The following is an 18722-nucleotide window of genomic DNA, read 5'->3' on the forward strand; positions in this document are numbered from 1 at the left end:
ATGCTGCAGGAAGTACTAACATGGTAAAGATTTGATCAACTTCCAAATTGTATGCAAAGCCAAGATATACTCTCTTCAAAATTTCTGTCTTTCAAGAAGTTTGACATCCTGCAATGCCTTCTCTTCAGACAATCTCTTTGAATGGTAAGAGACTACAATGGGTTGTATTAGGGAATTATTTCTTTACAAAAAACAGAAAGCCATTCAAGTTCAAGAAAAACTGATATACTGAAAAGATGCAGGAGACACCAATTTGAGGAAGTACACCTTGCTCCCATGGGGTTGGAAAGTATTAGACTAATCTCTCCATCTCTTTGTCGCAGGAACTGAAGGTCTCTCATCTTACCTCTTTCTGTATTTTTATCCTATTCTTATTCTTGCTTTCTATTTGTTTGTAAAAGATTCTCAGTGTATGATCCCTCACCACTTTGGTGTTCAGGTTGATTTGGATTAGTAAATCATCCACTTACTTTAATCTTTATTTCTTAGTCCAAATATTTGAGAGAAATTAGTGTCTCAAATTAGGCTATAAATAGCTCCTTTAGCATTTGATATCATGCCTTCCTTAATCAAATTAGCGGGAAAGGAAGGGTATGATCTGGAACCAACTAGGCAGCCAGAGCTCTGGAGAGAGGAGTGTATATATACTTAGAGAGGAAATGTGTGGGCATAGATGCCGTTATCTATGAGTGATCTAAGCACTGGAATTCCTTGTTGTTATGGGTTTGGTAACTGAAAAAGCATCAGGCTACACAATAGAGGCATGTGTGAGATGCATCGTATTGTATTTTTATGTGGTCAGGAGGGCTGGAGTTTATAACAATGGACCTTGCTGATGGGGAAGGTTCTACAATGACAGTGATGCTAATGTTATTCTCATCTGGCTGTTTCACTTGGGGATGTTATACTTGTCAAACTGGTCAGTATGAGTGTTAATGGAGTTTCTTGCCTCCTAATAGGTTTGTGTAAAGCATTAGAAACATCTGTGGAAAATGGTTAATATCAATAGAATGAGATCACAGCGTATGGATAAGGAATAGGAGAGAGCTACTGGTATGCCGAAGAGTAAGGTGAAATGATCTTATAGCCATAATGACTGATTTATCCACCCCAGTTTTTAAGTACTGGGAGCACTGCTCATTCTAGAAATTTGCCTTGCTTTCTGAGTTATCTTATGTAAGCACTGTACATGTAACTTTTCAAGACTACCATCAGCCATGATGGGCTATTTCTCTCCTCTAGTAAAAGAGAGGTGAAATGTACATATCTATTTTGAAACATTATGTCACTTCTACAAGTATTTGCTGATGTCCAATGGTATCACTTTCTTTAAATCTTACCATAGAAATCTTTCTGAAAATAAAACTATCACATTTGGGTGAGAATTCTTTCACTAAACTATAGGTACAAATTTCCATGACCCAGAAATAATATCAAGTTTCCAATACCAAGTAATCATGAATAAACTCTGGCAAGAGTGGTGTAAAATTTATGATTTATTTAAAAAAAAATATGGGTCCTTAAGAATGCACTCTTAGAAGTGAGTTAAGAGAAAATTATTTAAGAAAATCAATTATTTTAACATATATTATTTTAAATTTAAAAAGCAATATGTTTATCAATATGCACTATCCAGAACTCCCACTCCAGGTTCATGTAGAAGATTAAAAGGTGATAAATTTAGATTAATTGCTAATCAGATCAGTGAATTTGGGAACGTTTCAATAAATGCTCATTAGATCTTTCAGACATTCAGATATTTCAGTGTCAATATAATGATAATAATGGAAACTTTTTCATTATTTTTTGTTGCACTTTAAGTTTGACAAAATACAGAGGAGTAAGTTAAGGACTACGTTTAGTGAAGCTAAGTCTTCATAAATGTTATTTTAAAAAGCATGGTCACTACCAAACCACAGGCATTCTTGCATTCACTTAAAGTAGGAGGCGTCATCAGTAGCAGCACTGTACGTCCAGTTGGCAAGTGAGTAACCCAGGGAGGCCAGGGAAACATTCTTCCCTCCATAATTGTTCTTCATTTGATAAAAACAATTTTGAAACTTTTTTTAATACCATAAACAATTGCAGGTTAGAGGTTCCAGAAATTCTGTATTTTCAGTGATTATGAAGACATGTGAAATTTCCGAGGACAATTCCATCCTTTGGTGATTTCTCTCTGGTTATTCTAGAAAGTGAAGGCATTTATTGAAAACCTTTCATAAGAATCATTACATAAGATGGAGAAAAGTAAATTTAAATTATTCCTTACCTCAAATTCTGATCAACGTAAACTCCAAATGTAGGCTGTTAACAGCCAGAGAGAGTTTTTCGTAGGGATGAAGCGATTACTCCGTGGTCCTTGGGGAGGGACACTGGTGTATGGTCTGATCTGAGAGGTCTTGTTCTTCTTTGTGACCTCACCTTGTTGGATTTTTCACCAACTTTAGAATCATCTTCTCAGGCCCCTGGAATTTTACACATTCCTTTGTGTTCCTCATGGAAGGAAAAGATTCTTGAGAAAGCCTTGATAGTTGAAGGGTGTATGCTTGTTAAGTAGAAGACAAAGAAGAAAACTAAATTGCAATGGAAATACCAGTGAAAGACAAGTAACAGGATAAAGCTTTGAATAGAGAAACTGGGAAAAATTAACTAGAAAGCCTTGGTGATAAATACCCCAATATCAGAATGGAATCAGAGAGGAAGAGAGGGAGGGAGGGAGAGAGAGAGAGAGAGAGATCCACTGTGTAAATCCAGTAACTCACATGGGAAACAAGGAGTAACAGGAAAAATGCAATTCACCAAAATTTTCAGGGGATAATTTTCAGGGGAGACACTGCAAGTCAGACAAGGATAAAAACATAATTGGTTCCTCTCATCAGAGGAGCTTTCTCAGCTGCCATCGTGATATGATGTCATATTTGTTACTGAGAATAGCTTCCTTAAATGTGTGTGCTTGTCACAGATTTCCAATATGTGGAGTGGCATGGTCTAAGTGATTATGGAAAGTCATGGGTGTATGCAAGGAAAGAAATGCCTCCCTGTTTCCGTGCTACCCATCCTAAGAGAGTCTCTTACAGCCTCAGCAGTGCCTTCGGGCAAACTAACATCTGTTGAGTGTTAATTATTTCTCAGGCACTTTACTGGTTCCTAGGGATTCGATAGTGAGCCAAACCAGACAGAGGTAGAGGTCTTACCTTCCTGGACTTCAGCGGCTAATGGGAGGAGCCAAAAACTAAAATTATCACTGAAACATAGCATTTAAAATCGTGGTAGGTGCAATAGAGAAGAAATATCGGAACAAAGAAAGGGTAAAGGAGGAGGTTCTGATCAGGTTCTGAGCGTTGGGGCTTCACTGAAAATCTGTGAGTTGAGATTGTAAGAAAGGGGGACTATAAGCTAACTAGGTGAAAGTGTATGGGGAGGCGGGGACGTGTTCCAAGGCGGAGGTAGCCCGAAGGCCCGGTACAAGGCCGTTGACAGAGCAGACCCTTGTTAGAATGCGAGGGCAGACCAGTGTGTCAGCACGCAGAGAGCTTCACAGAGCAGGCTGTGAAAGATCTGCTGCTCTTTTGTCAGCAGGACTGTGGTGTAACTGTGACAGGCCCGAAGACAACGGTGTCCCACCCCTGCGCCGTGAGCAGGCTCTCCCTGGGGAGTCTAGAAGGGCAGGGCTGGGAAGACAAAAGGTGTCCCGTTCTAACTAATGGGTAGCCCCATGCAGCAGAGAGCACCCCTGCCTCAGCTCCACTTCTCACTAGCTGCCCATGCTGAAAACCCATCTGATTTCATTCCAGAAGAAGCCTGTGGCAGGGACAGACTGGAATAATAGAAAAAGGCTTTAAACTCTTCTACCACAGTAATTGGGAGCAAATAGGGTAAAAGAAGTTTGGATTTGCAATGTCTGATTGCATCAGACTACGGTGAGGGTTTTCCCCCAGCCCCTAACTAATTTGCCTCCGGCAGTGGAAAAGACTGACTAAATGGATGACAACCCATTCCCTAAACCAAACTCAAAAAGGGATGAGTGAATGAGGATCGAGGGGGGAAAATGGTGCTGAAAGGGACCAACAAAACTGAAAGCAAAGGGGAAGGGAAGCATCAGGGGAGAGAGAAGACTCAAGGCAAGGAAATGTCCCCTGGACCGTAGGACGGTTCTCCCCATACTTTAAACCGGGGATTCTGGAGGAATGGTCCCCAACCAGTAGCAGCAGCGTCATCTGGGACCTCGTTAGAAATATGACTCCTCAGACCCCATCCCACTCCTCCTGAATCAGAAGGCTTTGTGGGCTTTGTGCTCAGCGGTGTGAAGCATGCCAGAGCGTGATAAGCTGTGACCTAGATCTTGTTACCCTGAAGGACCAACATTAGGTTGAAGCTGTAGCAGATTGCCATCTGCCATGGATTCTGTGTTGGGAAGAATAATAAAGCAAACCTAAAATAAAAGACATTGTCTTTCTGGATCCCATGTGTGTGCTTGACCAGTTGTCAGGAAAAACACTGTGATATATATCATGCCATCTTTCATCATTAGCTCTGAGTTTCAAAGTGTATCTGCTAATTTGGGATATTAGCATATATGTGATGTTAGAATTGCAAGTATCACAGGAGAGGCAGCATAATGTATAATTGGAGAGTGATTGCTTATCTGAAAATATTTTTATATGATACTTTCATTTGGTACAGAAAGGATTATACTTGAACGACAGTGGGGTAGCTATGAGGATAGTTCAATAATTGAATGAAATGATTGGAAAGTTCTGATTTCTATTATTAATATTTCAGATTTACTTGCATAAACTCCATCTGCCTGTGTTCTGATAAATAATGAATGGTGAGCCCACAGGTGCAGATTTCTTTAGCTGCATTTCGTTCTTCAGGGATAAAGTGACTTGGTGGTCTTTTCTGAATAGTTCAGTGGCTTTCTCCCGCAAAGGGCGAGGATCATGATTTATATACAACAAGATATTATTGATACTATATTAGAGTGAAGAAAGAATAGAACTATACATCCAAAGACCTGGGATGCAGTCTACTTTTCTACTTGGGTCAGATATCACTAGTGAGAGAAATCTCATGCAAATCTCCCTGAAATACAGTACAACCCTTCAAGTGTGGTTGTACGTGTTCCAGAGTCAGCCAGCTTGCCATGTCACAGTGTCCGAGATCACCTAGGAAATGCTGAGCTCTGTCTTTTGTTCCCCTATCTTCAGCACGGGTATAATAATATTAGCACCGGCCATGCCTGCCCAGTGTTGTGAATGTCAAGTGACGTGACATGTGTAGAGTGCTCAGACCAGTGCCTAACCCTGTGTTCAGTAAATGTTTGTTTTTATTAGTATTGTACTCACAACAAATTTAATATTTTAGAGTAAAAATAAATCTCATGGAATTACACAGTGCTAAAATTGATTCTTGGCAACCTATAAGAGACTTTCCTAGCAGTGTTACCTAACGACCTTTGACGTGTAAGTCACAGCGCATTTTAAAATTTAGCACATTGATTTGGTACAAGGACTGCCATGGATTCTCATGGCGATGTTATATGAGATGGATTTAAGCAAGCCATTTGGGATAATCCAAGCAAATCACCAGCAGCTGAGAGGGGATTTCTGTACATGTAGCTGCATTTGCTCTGGTTTTCCTGCCTGTAGGTAGCAGCAAAATATCGTTTAACTTTATCCTTCTGGTGTCCACCTGGCCTCCACTCCTAGACCTTGAGTTCCAGTGATGTCACTCTTTGATCTTTCCATTTTTAATGTCCATCTGTTGCATGACTTTCCCCTCCAGCCTGAAGCACAGACGTGTGAGAAAGAACACCCCCTCCTTTAACAGGAAAAGCTGATTATTTCTATTAAATAATGTTTAAAAATAGACATGGTCTAATAATTTCAAGAGATTTGGAGTAGATTCATTAGAACTTTAAAAATCTATTTGTTCTCTTGCCTATGGTCAACCCAACAGAAAAATGAAGCGTAATACGCCTCCATTTGTCCCTGCCTGTATTGTAAAAAATAAAAATAAATTTAAAAGGCCACAATGAATCCCCAGTTCTCAATATTTTTTAAACATGAACAAAATAAATGACTTGTGGATTTGGAATAAAAGCTATTATGTAAAAATAGGGTTAGAAGGGAAACTGAAAACATGTGAATGACAAGATAAAAGAGTAGTGAGAAAAAATGTTTAAGACTTGTGGTGCTTTCTGATGGCTCGACTTCTCAATTCAGCCAAAGGGGAAAAGTAGTTTGTGGTAAATATTGCAGGCAGAATAGCAGGGTGCATGTGTAGCTACACACATCTGGCACGCAGGTGTCCAAGTGGAATTTGCCATCACTCCAAGAAACAGTCAGATGTTGTCTTTTTAAATGGAGAATGGTGTGAGGACTGGTGGAATTCGGTGTTAGATGTCAGGCATACAACGTATTCATTTAAGTTGGGGCTGCAGTCAGAGTTGCTGTTTGACATCCTTTTGAGTTAATTTCACTCAATAGAAAATGTTTCATGAGCGTGAGACAAAAACCAATTTCTTACTCACCCTTCGGAATCCCATCTTCTAAGGAAATCAATGAAAAGGAGGCTGTTTCTAGTTTCCATCACTGAAAACCTTACTTAACTTTGGTCAGAGAGATCAATTGCTTTAGGGCTTGAAAGAAATAAAAAGATCATCAGAAAGATTATTGATCACAGAGCTTTAAAACACACTTCCAAGTACCAATTTATTTTTGACACAAAAATGAACGATTCTTGGTAACGGTTTAAGTATTCTGGCCCCTGGAATCCCACTGTTGGTATACTGCCCGGCTCCCTCCTCCCGGATAGCATGGTACCCGCCTTTCATTCCTTTCTGGGAGATATCTACTGGTAAACAGAGTTGGTCTTATAGTCTTGGATCTCCCCAGGGGAAACCATAGTCTCAAAAGGGGAAACAATTGTCACAAAAAAATTGATGACAACAAACATTTCTTTAGTCGAACTTGGTGACTTTGTAGTTTGGCACTTTGCAAATAGTCCTTCCATTTGTTTTCTCCTCCCACGCATAAGTCGGGGCTGTGCTGAAGTGGTGCTTGTGGGGTCTAGGATAGAGTCACTTGCTCCTGATTTTCCAGAAAATCAGTCATAAACACAAAGCTAGCCCCCGCTAACCGAGGAGCCTGTTAAGAGGGCTCTGTCTTACAATCACTCACAGCTTTCCGCACGAACAGGATCCTGTGATGTTGCATCTGAACAGCAGCAGAAGCTGTCTGTCAAACACACTTTCTGAGTCCCCTGCCTTTCTCGGGATCTGCTTTATAGATCTGGCTGAGGGATTCGAGGGGCGCCGTATGCGATCTTATGTGTGACAGTGACACGAAGACTGCTTTGCCTGGCGCGGACTGACTCTCAGGCCCTGTAACACTGAACCTCTGCTCTGTGGTCTCACTGAAGGTTACATGGGTCACCTGTGCTTCCTAGGTGGAGGGGGTGGTGTGTGAGCACGCGCGTGCACGCGTGCTTGTGTGATATTTAGAAACGTGCAAATGCTGACAAAAAGGTTTTCTATCCTGTCAATATTTCATTTCATTTCTGTTCTTTATAAAATAACCTTATTAGGTATTTCCCCTTAACTTAAAAAAAAGTGATGTGTCCTTTATTAAAAATCTGTAAATCTGTAAGCTAACAAAAAAAGCAAGAAAACTACCCCAAATAACCACAATTAAATTCTGATATCTGTTACTTTATTGTTTTATTCATGCAGATATGTATATGAATTTATATATCTTACATGTCATTAATACTGTTCTTCAAAACTCTTTAATGAATGTGGTAATTCCATATTATAATGCTGATATATTAATGCAATATATTATCAGTTATACATGTACGTAGTATTAGAAAGCAGTTTCCAATGCTTGCAGAAGAAGAAAACAACTCAACATAAATTTGGTGCTATTTCTTGCTTTCCCAGTAAAAATATCAACTACTGACTTCCTACAATGGAAGATAAACAAAACACACACACACATGCAAAAACATGCACATATGTGCACACCACACACACCTCACGCACACACATGCACACACGTACACACACATACATGCACAAACATGCACATACGTGCACACCACGCACACACCTCACGCACACACCTCACACACACATGCACACACATATACATACACACTCCGTCTATCTTTTCAATGTAATGACATTATAATTTTGGGTGACCTTATTCTAAAGATGTAAATATTTTCACTGTTGAATCATGTAAGATACGACGTCGACGTTTCCTAGCTTGTCCAATTTTTCACTGTTTTTCCCCTGCAGGTAAGGGTAATCACTTGTTTCTTCACTTGCTTAGTCTCTGTGTTCCCTGTTACTAACTTACCACCAAAATATTTGTCGTACTTATAATCTCCTTGTTCGCTGAGGAAAGTGAATGTTAATCTCAGCAAAACTGAGGTGCCACTGCCTCGGTTGTGGGGGCTGTGGCTGTGTGCCTGGCCTCACAGTATATCTCGGGATCCGGGCATCACCTGGTGTTTGGGTTGTCCCGCCACCCTTGGCCCTGTGTCTCTGGAGATTTGCCACGTTTCATTCCTCATTCTCCCCTGCATGACCTCCTCAGGTCCACCGTCTCAGACCCTCTGCTACTTTGGTTCTAAATCTGAGAGACTGAGAATTATTCTGCTTTGATCCACACTGGGGCTCCGACAGTTCTGAGAGGCTGTCTATGCTTTTATTTGTCTGTCATTTCTTGAAATAATCCCGTGGTTGTTCTCTTTGGGTCTGTTAAGATGGTGGATTTCAGTGATTGAGATTTAAACCAACCTTGCATTCCTAGGATAAACTATGATGTACTATGTTTTTATGTATTGCTGGGTTTAATTTGCTAATATTTTGTTAAGGATTTTTGCATCTGTGTTCATGAGGTACATAGGTCAGTAATTCCTTTACTTCAACTATCTCTCTCTGATTTGGTAGGTAAAGACTTCTGTATAAAGTGAGTTGAACAATGTACCATCCTCTATTTCCTGAAAGAGTGTGTTTAAGATTGGTAGTGTTTCTTCAAAAGTTTAATATAATTGGACTTAGAGTTTTCTTTGAGAAAAATCTTTAATAACAAATTTAATTTATTTACAATATACAGGGCTATTCATATTTTCTATTTTTAAATTGATTTTGGTGATTTGTTTCTTTCATATGATTTTTCCATTTCTGGAATGTTGCAACATTCATTAATATAAAGTTCATAATATTCCCTTACTATTTTTTTTAATGTCTGTAGCGATCCCTTCATTTATTCTTGATATTAGTAATGCTTTATCAAGCTTGCTAGATATTTAAAAATCACATTATTTTTCAAAGAACAATTGATTTCTAGATTTTCTTCAATTATTTGTCTTTTATATTTAAATGATATTGTTTTTCAATGCTGTTATTGTCTTTTTCTACTTACCTTGGGTTTAATTTGCTGGGGATTTGTTTTTTGTTTGTTTGCACATTTGTTTTTACTTCTTAACACATCAATATTATACATACGGTGATTTTACACCTTTCTAAAATAATCATTTAAAATTATAACTTTTTAAAAAACACTGCTTTAGCTGTATCCCACATTCATTACCAAATAGTTATCATTTAGTTTAAAGCATGTTCCAATTACTTGTGTGATTTCTTCTTTGCTTCATGGGTTATTTTGAAATAAGTTGCTTAATTTAAAAATATTTGGAGATTTTATAATTGATTGTTTATAATTTCTGAATAATTACCACTGTAGACAGGAAACATATTCTGCATGTCTCCCATTCTTGGAAATGTGCTAAGACATGTTTTATTATCTATAATATGGTCTCTCTTGGTGAATGTTTCATGTTCATTTGGAAATGCTATTGAAAATACCTCCATATTGCCTATAAATATCAATTAGATAAAATTTATTGTTAGTGTTTTTCAAATCTTCTCTATACATCTCATTATCTTTTTGCTTTGTTTTGTATGGTTTAGAAGCACACCCACAGTCAAGGAGAGAAAATCACAAGAAGGCAGGAATTATAGGACTACTTTAAGCGTCTGTCTGCCACAGTCTATATTGAAATATTTTTCTTGTAAATACCACATATTTGTTTTTTGTGCTTTTATTGAGCCTGGGAATCTCTACCTTTTAATTGAAGTAATTGATCTATTTACATTTAATGTAGTATTGCTATTGCTGTGCCTCCCTTTTCTTTTAAAATTCTGTTGGTCTTTTCTTTCTTTGTTCTTCCTTTCCTAGAATAATTTAGATGACTCACATAGTTTTTTGTATTCAGTTTTATATATCATATTGACTTTTAGATATATCTCTTTATGCTGTTTTTAAGTGTTGCTCTATGATTATAATGTATCTTTAACTTATCACAGACTGCCTTCAAGTAATATATTTATACTTCAAATATAAATATATTCTTCAAATAATATACTTTGCATCATATGTTATATTGACTATGTGTTATATAGTATATATTTCAAATAATATACCATTTTATACTATTTCACAATCATTGTAAGAACTTGATAACACTTAATTACATTTACCTTTCCTACTTGTTGTCCTCGTCTTATCCTATATTTTGATTCTGTACACCTCAAAATCCATTATGACCAGTTTTCACACGGTATATTTGAAATTCAGCTTTGCATTTTGTAAAAACTAGTGTACCTTGAATGATTTGTCTCAGGTCTCCTGGCCTTCCTTCTTCTTCCTGCAGGCTGCTGTATTATACTAGGGAAATACCGTGTGTACCTCAAGGGCACTGTTTCATTTCCCAGCCTAGTTTCCAATCTTTGGAAAACAAGCTCCATTGATTTGTTTGACCCATGGGAGTAGATTCATACTGCCTATGTGCCTGGGACTCCCTGGGATTCCAGTCTCTCAATCGAGAGATTATTCTGCTGGTTTCTCCCCACCCCTACTTGTGATGCACTTCTTTGATCTTATTGTTGCTCTTGTAAAGATGATTGTAGCTGTTGGTGTCTCTTTCTTAATAAGAGTTCATTATTTTCTGGAAATCAGCTTGGTTAGCCTTCTTTACATTCTAAACTAGCTGACAATTAAGCAAAGTCTATCATTTTGTAGGTTATCTAACTTTTGCATTTCAAGGTGGGAGCAATGGTCTCTTGTGACTTTGTATAACCTAACTGGAAAAGGAATTCCAAGTTCTTAGACTTTTTAAGAAACATAAAGCCAGGAAATTATTTTTTCTTAATCTACCCTCGGCCTTGTTCTAATTTCCTCATGAGTAACAGCAAGGAAGCAAAAGCAATATTTGCGTGTGTTAATGTTTCAAAAGTATTATTCTGGTCCTAGAATTAAAGATACAGAAAAAAATGCTCTCTTCTAATTTATAAAGTCTTCTTAGAGAACATAATCTTTAGAGTTGTTTGCTTGAATGGAGAAGAGAATTGCTGGACTTGTTATAAAGTGGGCAAGTGGTAGCAAGTAAAAATTCAGATACTTGAGAGTGTTATATTGATGCAAACCACTAAAAATGTGGCATTGTGGGTCATAGAATTTTTTTCAATTAATGAAGTCTCAAACCATATTTAATAAGAATACATATGATATTTACTAAAAGTCTCAATAAAATATGTGAAACCAGATATAAATATAATAATTACATTGACTAAGTTGAGACATTTATTTTAACATTTGGCTTTTTATACTTCACTAAATAATCAGAAAAAAAAAATATGGCCCTAAGTATTTATGGTAACTCCTCCCATTTTAAGCAAAGGTATTAATTTTCTTTTTAGCTATGTTCACTTAAGCTGAATGATGATTTTTTTTATATTTTAGCTATGATGTTTCCAATATAATAACTTAGCTTGTGTTTATTTGTTATTTCTAATGATGATAAGCCATGAAGATCACTGTAATTAAAAATAACATCTATATAATTCAGCAAAAATTATTGAGGCTCATTTTATATTTATCAAAGACCACTGATGATTCAATGCATAAAGAAACTAAAATCTGAAAACTGCCTAGCCTTCCCTAAACTCATTTTGCTTTATTTTAACATTGTTTTATTATTGTGGTCTTTCAGAATAAAATCAGAATCCAATATACTTTGAAAAAAACTGAAACTGACACATAACATGAAGCAAAATAATAAAGTTTTGGACATCAGTGCTTTCTTAAACTATTTTCGTCATCTATATTTTTGTTTTTTTTTTGTTTTTGGAGAAAATTCAAAGAATACCTAAGTTCTCATGTGGATAGGACTAAATAAATACTCATCATTCCATTTCTAAGGATTTTACATTGAACAACAATTACACTAATATTATTAAATTACTCAGACATAGTGTTTCACAAAGAGTGCTTATATTTTTCTCTTAATTCAAGGAGAGAAAAAATAAATGTAACAATAATTTAGAACACATCACTATTTCCTCCTTAAATCTGAAGTCTCTTTTACAACAAAAGTAGCTCTCAAAATTGCCTCAAGGAACATATGTCCAGTATTATTACCCTAATACCATTACAAAACATGAGACCCCTGTTTGTGAGCAACTTGGGTAAATCAGTGTCATTAATTCATCTCATCCTGTTTATGTAAAACTTCATTTAGGAAATCGGGTTTTCCCTGCCCCGAATATGTTTCTCCTCTCTTGAAGTTTGTCATTTTGCCAAGCTTAAGGTAAACAAATGCTTAAAATTCTACTGTTATTTTTCACTTCTTAAAAACTCTCGTGTAAATTTTTCTCAGTGATAGGCAGATTGGAACCTACTTGTGGACTGCTTCACTTACAGCCCTCTCAATTAGTAGTTTCCTCTTTCTTGTCCAATCTGAGTATTATGGGCATGAAAGACAGAGATTCACGCCCCCTTGCTTTCCTTCACTAATAGATGCCCTCCCTCCTACCTGTCAAAATGGCTGTTATCAAAAGGACAAAAAGATGAAAAGTGTTGGCAAGGATGTGGAGTAAAAGAAGCCCTAAAAATCTTGGTAGGAATGTAAATGCTCCACCCATTATGGAAAACAGAAGGAAGGTTCAGCAAAAAATTAAAACTAGAATACATCCATATACCATATGATTCAGCAATTCCACTTCTGCGTATTCGTATTCAACTGAAGAAACTGAAAACACTAATTCAAAGAAATATACACACTACTGTGTTTATTGCAGCATTATGTACCATAGCCTAGATGTAGAAGTGATCTTTCAATAGACAAATAGATAAAGAAGATCACACACACACACACACACACACACACACACACACACACACACACACACACAATGGAATATTACTCAGCCATAAAAAAAGAATGAAATCTTGCCATTTGTGACAACATGGATGGACCTAGAGGGTACTATTTAAGTGAAATATGTCAGACAGGAAAGACAAATACTGTATGATTTCACTTATATGTGGAGTCTGAAAAACAAACAGATAATGAACCAACAAAACAAAACAAAACTGAAACAGACTCATAGATACAGGAAACAAACTAGTGGTTATCAGAGACAGGAGGAGTTGGGGCTCAGGCAAAATAGGTAAAGGGGAATAAGAGGTACAAACTTCAGTTAGAAAATATGTAAGTCGTGAGGATGTAATGTGAAGCATAGGAAATATAGTCAATAATATTGTAATAATTTTGTATGGTGACAGTAACTAAACTTAACATAGAGATCAATTTGTAGTGTATATAAATATTGAATCACTCTGATGTCCACCTGAAACTAATAAGATATTTTATGTCAATTATATATCAATAAAAAAATAAACTTTAGCTCCTCTGAAGTGCTTACTTTTATCTACAGTTCCACCTGCTGTACCTCTCAAGAATGCATCTGAAATGTTTACAAAACCTACAAGTTTTCTCTTCACTGATACTTTCATCATCACTTTTAGGAACCACAATGACAGGTAGCAGTCTTCTTTTCTTTAAGAATTCTTTTCACTTTAATGACTACAGTTTTAGATATGAATGTAGCCACCATAGATTTTTTTTAGTTAATATTTGCATGATATTGTCATTCAATCCTACTTTCAAAATATGTGTCTTTACCTTAGGAAGATATCTTAGAAATGCTGCCTATCTATTTTTTCCATTATGTATCAGAATTTTATCTGACTAGTTTGGTTCATTTGCATTTATTGTTATTACTAACATATTTGGAATTTTTCTATCCCCTTTTGTGCTTTCTATTTGCTCTGTTTTTCTATGCACCTCATTTCCCTTTTCTTGCTTTCTTTAAAATTAAACTCTTTAAGACCTTTTTGTCTGCACCCCTTTAGATGCTTTATGCTGTAGTCCGTCTTTTGAAATTTTAACAACACACTTTTAATTTACTAAAGTCTAAATTTAATCAATGTTTCTACCCTTTATCTAAAAAACAGAAAGCATTTTAATTTCTGTCATTTTTCTTCAATGTACTATTCATTGCTTTTTCACATTTAATTGTATCATGTTTTTAACTCCCCACTTCATGGATTTTATTATTTTTGGTATATATAGCAATTTTTGTTTGTATTTACCTTCAGTTCGAATTTTTACTACTATTTCTTCTAGCAGCATTTCATATTTCCTTCTGGGCTTATTTTATGTATTCTTGAAGGAAAAGGCAAACATCTCTGCTTTGTTGATCTGAAAATGTCTCTATGTTACCCTGGAGCTTGAATGATCATTTAGTTGGCTGTAAGTTATGAATTCATTTTTTTTCAATTCAAGCAGAGATCAGATTTTAAATTATTATTATTATTATTTTTATTATTTTTGAATTTTTTTTATTTATTTGTTTTTTTTTTACAAGTCGACCTTTTCATTGAGGATGCAGTCACTGAAGGGTTCCAACTTCATGTGGAAGTCTTAGTTCCGATCCCCATGGTGACTTGTCTCTACTTCCCGCATGGCCACTGAAGCATAAGGCCTTGGGTTTGAAGTGTGCAGTGGACCCTGGCTTCATGCTGTCTAACCATTCCACTTTCAGCTCACTTTTCTCTTTGGATTGTCCACTCTGGATTGTCTACACATCCTGAGAGCAGAGGTTTGCATTTTAAAAAGATTTGTTTTCTGTCCTCTAGAACTTCTAGGTGATGATAGTAGGATGATTTTCCAGCTATAAATGTCATACTGCCTGACTCAGTCTTAAGGTCTCCCTTTCTCGCATCGTCTGTCACTGGGCTGGGCTTCCATACCCCGTGATAACGATCGCTTCTTGCCAACACTCTGATTCCTGTGCTCCCTTTTCTCTCCCTCACACTGGAGTGGCAAAACCTCAGATCTGCTACACAAACCCATCTGCTTCTTGAGTACTGTATTTGTATACAGACGTGCTGACTGGGGGTTGTTTAAGTTCATCATAGCAAACCTTACCTCCCTTCAACCGGGCCGAGCAGTCTTTCTGCTTCTCCAGAGTCAGTGCCGTTCTCCAGGAAGACACTTGCACACCTTCCTTTTTGTCAAATCATCCACACACCTAAAGTTAATGGCTTTGCTTCTTCTTTCACTGAATGAAAAGATAGCAAAAAGAGTGACCTCATCCCGCCGACACCATATTTCCTGATGTTCCTGTGTCTTCTGCTCCTCACACAGCCTCCCTTCCCAGTGACACAGTGGGGGCGTGTGCTCCTGACCAGTTCTAATCCTGTCACTTGTGCCTGGATCCCATCCCCCGCCCACACTCAGAACCTGCTCCTGCAGTCATCTCCTCTCTCCCACGGCATCAATAGCCCCTTCTCTTTTTCCCAGTGGCACATAAGCACTGTGATAGCTCGCTGCTTAATGTCACTATGGCAACTCCCTGGCACAGCATTGTGAAGCGAAAGCACAGGGCCAGAGGTTATCCTGAGATATGAACATGCCCCACATGGCCCAGCCTCAGACATGAGCCGGGGAGGAGAAAAATGGGCTGAAGGCTTACATAATCTTTGTGTTTTTTTTCTTTTTTAAAACTTTGAAATACTTTTAGACATACAGAAGAGAATACCTTTTTCAACAAATGGAACTGAGCCAACTGGATATCCAACACACACAAAAAAATAAAAAATAAAAAGGAACTTGTCCCTTTTCCCATTGAGTTATCTTGGTACCTTTGTTGAAAATGAATTGATAAGAAATGTAAGAACTAATTTTGCACTTAAAGTTACGTTTCACTGACCTATGTACCAACACTACACTGTCTCAATTACTATGACTTTATGATAAGTATGAAATCAGGTAGTATAAGTCCTCTAACTTATTTCTTTTTCAAAATTATTTTGGCTAGTCTAGGTCCTCCATATTTTCAGACATGTCAGGATCAGTTGTCCATTTTGACAAAACAAGAAAAAATGAAAACCACAAACCCACCAGCTTTTGATAAGGATTATGTTAAATTTGTACATTAATTTTGGTAGAATTCACATCTTGGTAATACTGAGTATTCCAATCCATGGATATATATTATTTCTCCATCTATTTGGATCTTTAATTTATCTCAGCAATGTTTTGTAGGTTTTAGTGTAAAAGTGTTCTACTTCTTTTATTAAATCTATTCCTAAATTCTTAGCGATGCCATTATGAATGGAATTATTTTCTTAATTTTATTTTTAGATTTTTCATTACTAGGATATAGAAAAGAAATGAAATTTTGTATGTTGATCATGTATCCTGCAACCTTGCTAAATCTATATATTTTGTCTAGTTTTTTTTTATGAATTCCTTGGGAGTTTTACTAATAAGATCATGTCATCTGCAAATAAAGTTTCTCTTCTCTCTTTCTAACCTGTATGTCTTTAGTTTCTTTTTCTTTCTTTCTATCTTTTGTTTTTGTTTTTGTTTTTGATTACACTGCTTATGCTTGAATCCTGGCTTCACCACATACTAAATGAGCCTGGGAAAGTTACTATACCACTTGGAATCTCCATTTTAGCATCTGTAAAATGGACTTAATTATTGTTAATACCTACCTTAACATGTTGTTAGGAAGATCAAATGGTTAAAAATGCATAAAGTATTAGAACAATGTGTAGTATTCTGTCCATTCTCAATATTAGTTGCTATTTTTTAACAGCAAACATGTTTCAATCGTATCTATAGTCAGTTAGAACCTCTTTTGTGGGTCATGTTAAATGTCCATGGCCTGAACTCTCAAATCTTTACAGTACCTGTGCTCAGCATGTCTCTGAGCTTAGCCTTCAGGCTCCAGCCAGTGCCGAAGTTAGTACATTTCAGGCCCATCTTTTTCAGCTGTACTTCTTATATCAATCAAATCAGAAAATGGCAATAGAAACTGGCAGTCAAATATAATTTCTTAAAAATATTTCTAGTGCGTAACAATTTGAAAAAAACCTCTTGCTTTTTATGAATAAAATCTATGAATAAACTGAGAGAAAAAAAAATGAGGTTTTCCTAGAATATTCAATAAATTTTGCATGTTAGTCATAGCAATAAAAGTCATACAACAAAAATGCAAGTGTGTTGAATAGAATATAGAAAATAGCAGACATTACATCATGATATCATGTAAATTAATGGTTGCATATGCTTACTTGGAAAACTTTAATTAGGAAAAAAGTCTGAGGCTATGCCAAAAATTTGGCTCAATATTTTCCTATTTTTGCTTAATTTCAAATATATATATATATATATATATATATATATATATATATACATATATATATATAAAATACAATTATAATATGCCATGTTGTTTGTAAGTAATACAAGAACATGGCACTCATTGCGACTTTATGTTCCAACAAAAATGTTACAGTAGGTTTTAATAAATTGTGTATATACAGTATTTTTCTAAAAATTAAACATTACTTAATGTCCACTGGGTCAAAGAATATAACTTTAAAAGACAAAGTTTGGCTCATGGTTCTATTTTAAATAAAAATAATTTTTTAGCTGAAGTATAATACTAATTTTGTAACCGTTTGTTCACTTGAGACCCTGGTGAAATAAATGGGGAAACAGTACAGAGGTTTATAAACATTCACTAGTATATGAAAATAAATGTCCTAGGCAAAATGACATATATATATATATATATATATATTTTTTTTTTAATTTATATATTTTTATATTTATATTTTCTTGGTGGCATTTCTGCAAACAACATATTAGTGGATCAGATTTATCAAATGGCCATCTACCCTGTGGTACTGTGTGGATGGATAGTCTATGGCATGGTTGTAAATAACATTTGACAAAATTAGTACTGAATTTGGGTTCCTGCTATGACTTACATAAATTCAAACATAGTTATTAAAATTGACTACTAGGAACTAATGATCATATAGCAAAATGAGCTCAGCTAAAGTGCACCAATATGCAGTTACCAAATAAATATCATTGGTAAAGCAGTGTAATTTATGTATTTCCCACTCCTCTTGATTCCAACAAGAGGGGCAATTTTCCATTCTCTCTCTGGAGGGAAAAGTATAAAAGGAATCCAGCCAGCTTCTCCCGGACTCCTTGTTGGTTTCTCCCCAAGAGAGGAAGAACTGTTTATCTGCTTGAGGAATTTGGGAGCAGGATCCCAGCATGCTCAGCTCAGCCCAGTCCACAGTCGTCCTCCTCTTGCCTCAGACCTGCCTGCTCCCTACTGTGACTCACGCCCTTAGGGGTGCTGGGCACACAAGCCACATAACCGCACAACCTGCCGGCAGTGTCTGGCGACCCAAGTGTACAACGTGTAGGTGTCCTAAGCAACAGCTGGGTGGCCCCTGTAGCTGACCCTGACCTGGGGGTGCAGCATGACA

General features: G+C 36.5%; 1 long non-coding RNA gene across 1 annotated transcript; it reads right to left on the reverse strand.

Moving 5' to 3' along the window:
• Positions 1-1479: 1479 nt before the first annotated feature.
• On the reverse strand, positions 1480-15702 carry LOC308509056. The gene is made up of 4 exons (XR_013995120.1): positions 15349-15702; positions 6536-6643; positions 2270-2545; positions 1480-2185 (listed from the first exon to the last, which is right to left on the reverse strand). It is a non-coding gene; the product is annotated as an uncharacterized lncRNA (long non-coding RNA).
• Positions 15703-18722: the final 3020 nt, after the last annotated feature.

Source organism: Rhinolophus hipposideros (assembly GCF_964194185.1).
Source record: "Rhinolophus hipposideros genome assembly, chromosome: 16".
Classification (NCBI taxonomy): Eukaryota; Metazoa; Chordata; class Mammalia; order Chiroptera; family Rhinolophidae; genus Rhinolophus; species Rhinolophus hipposideros.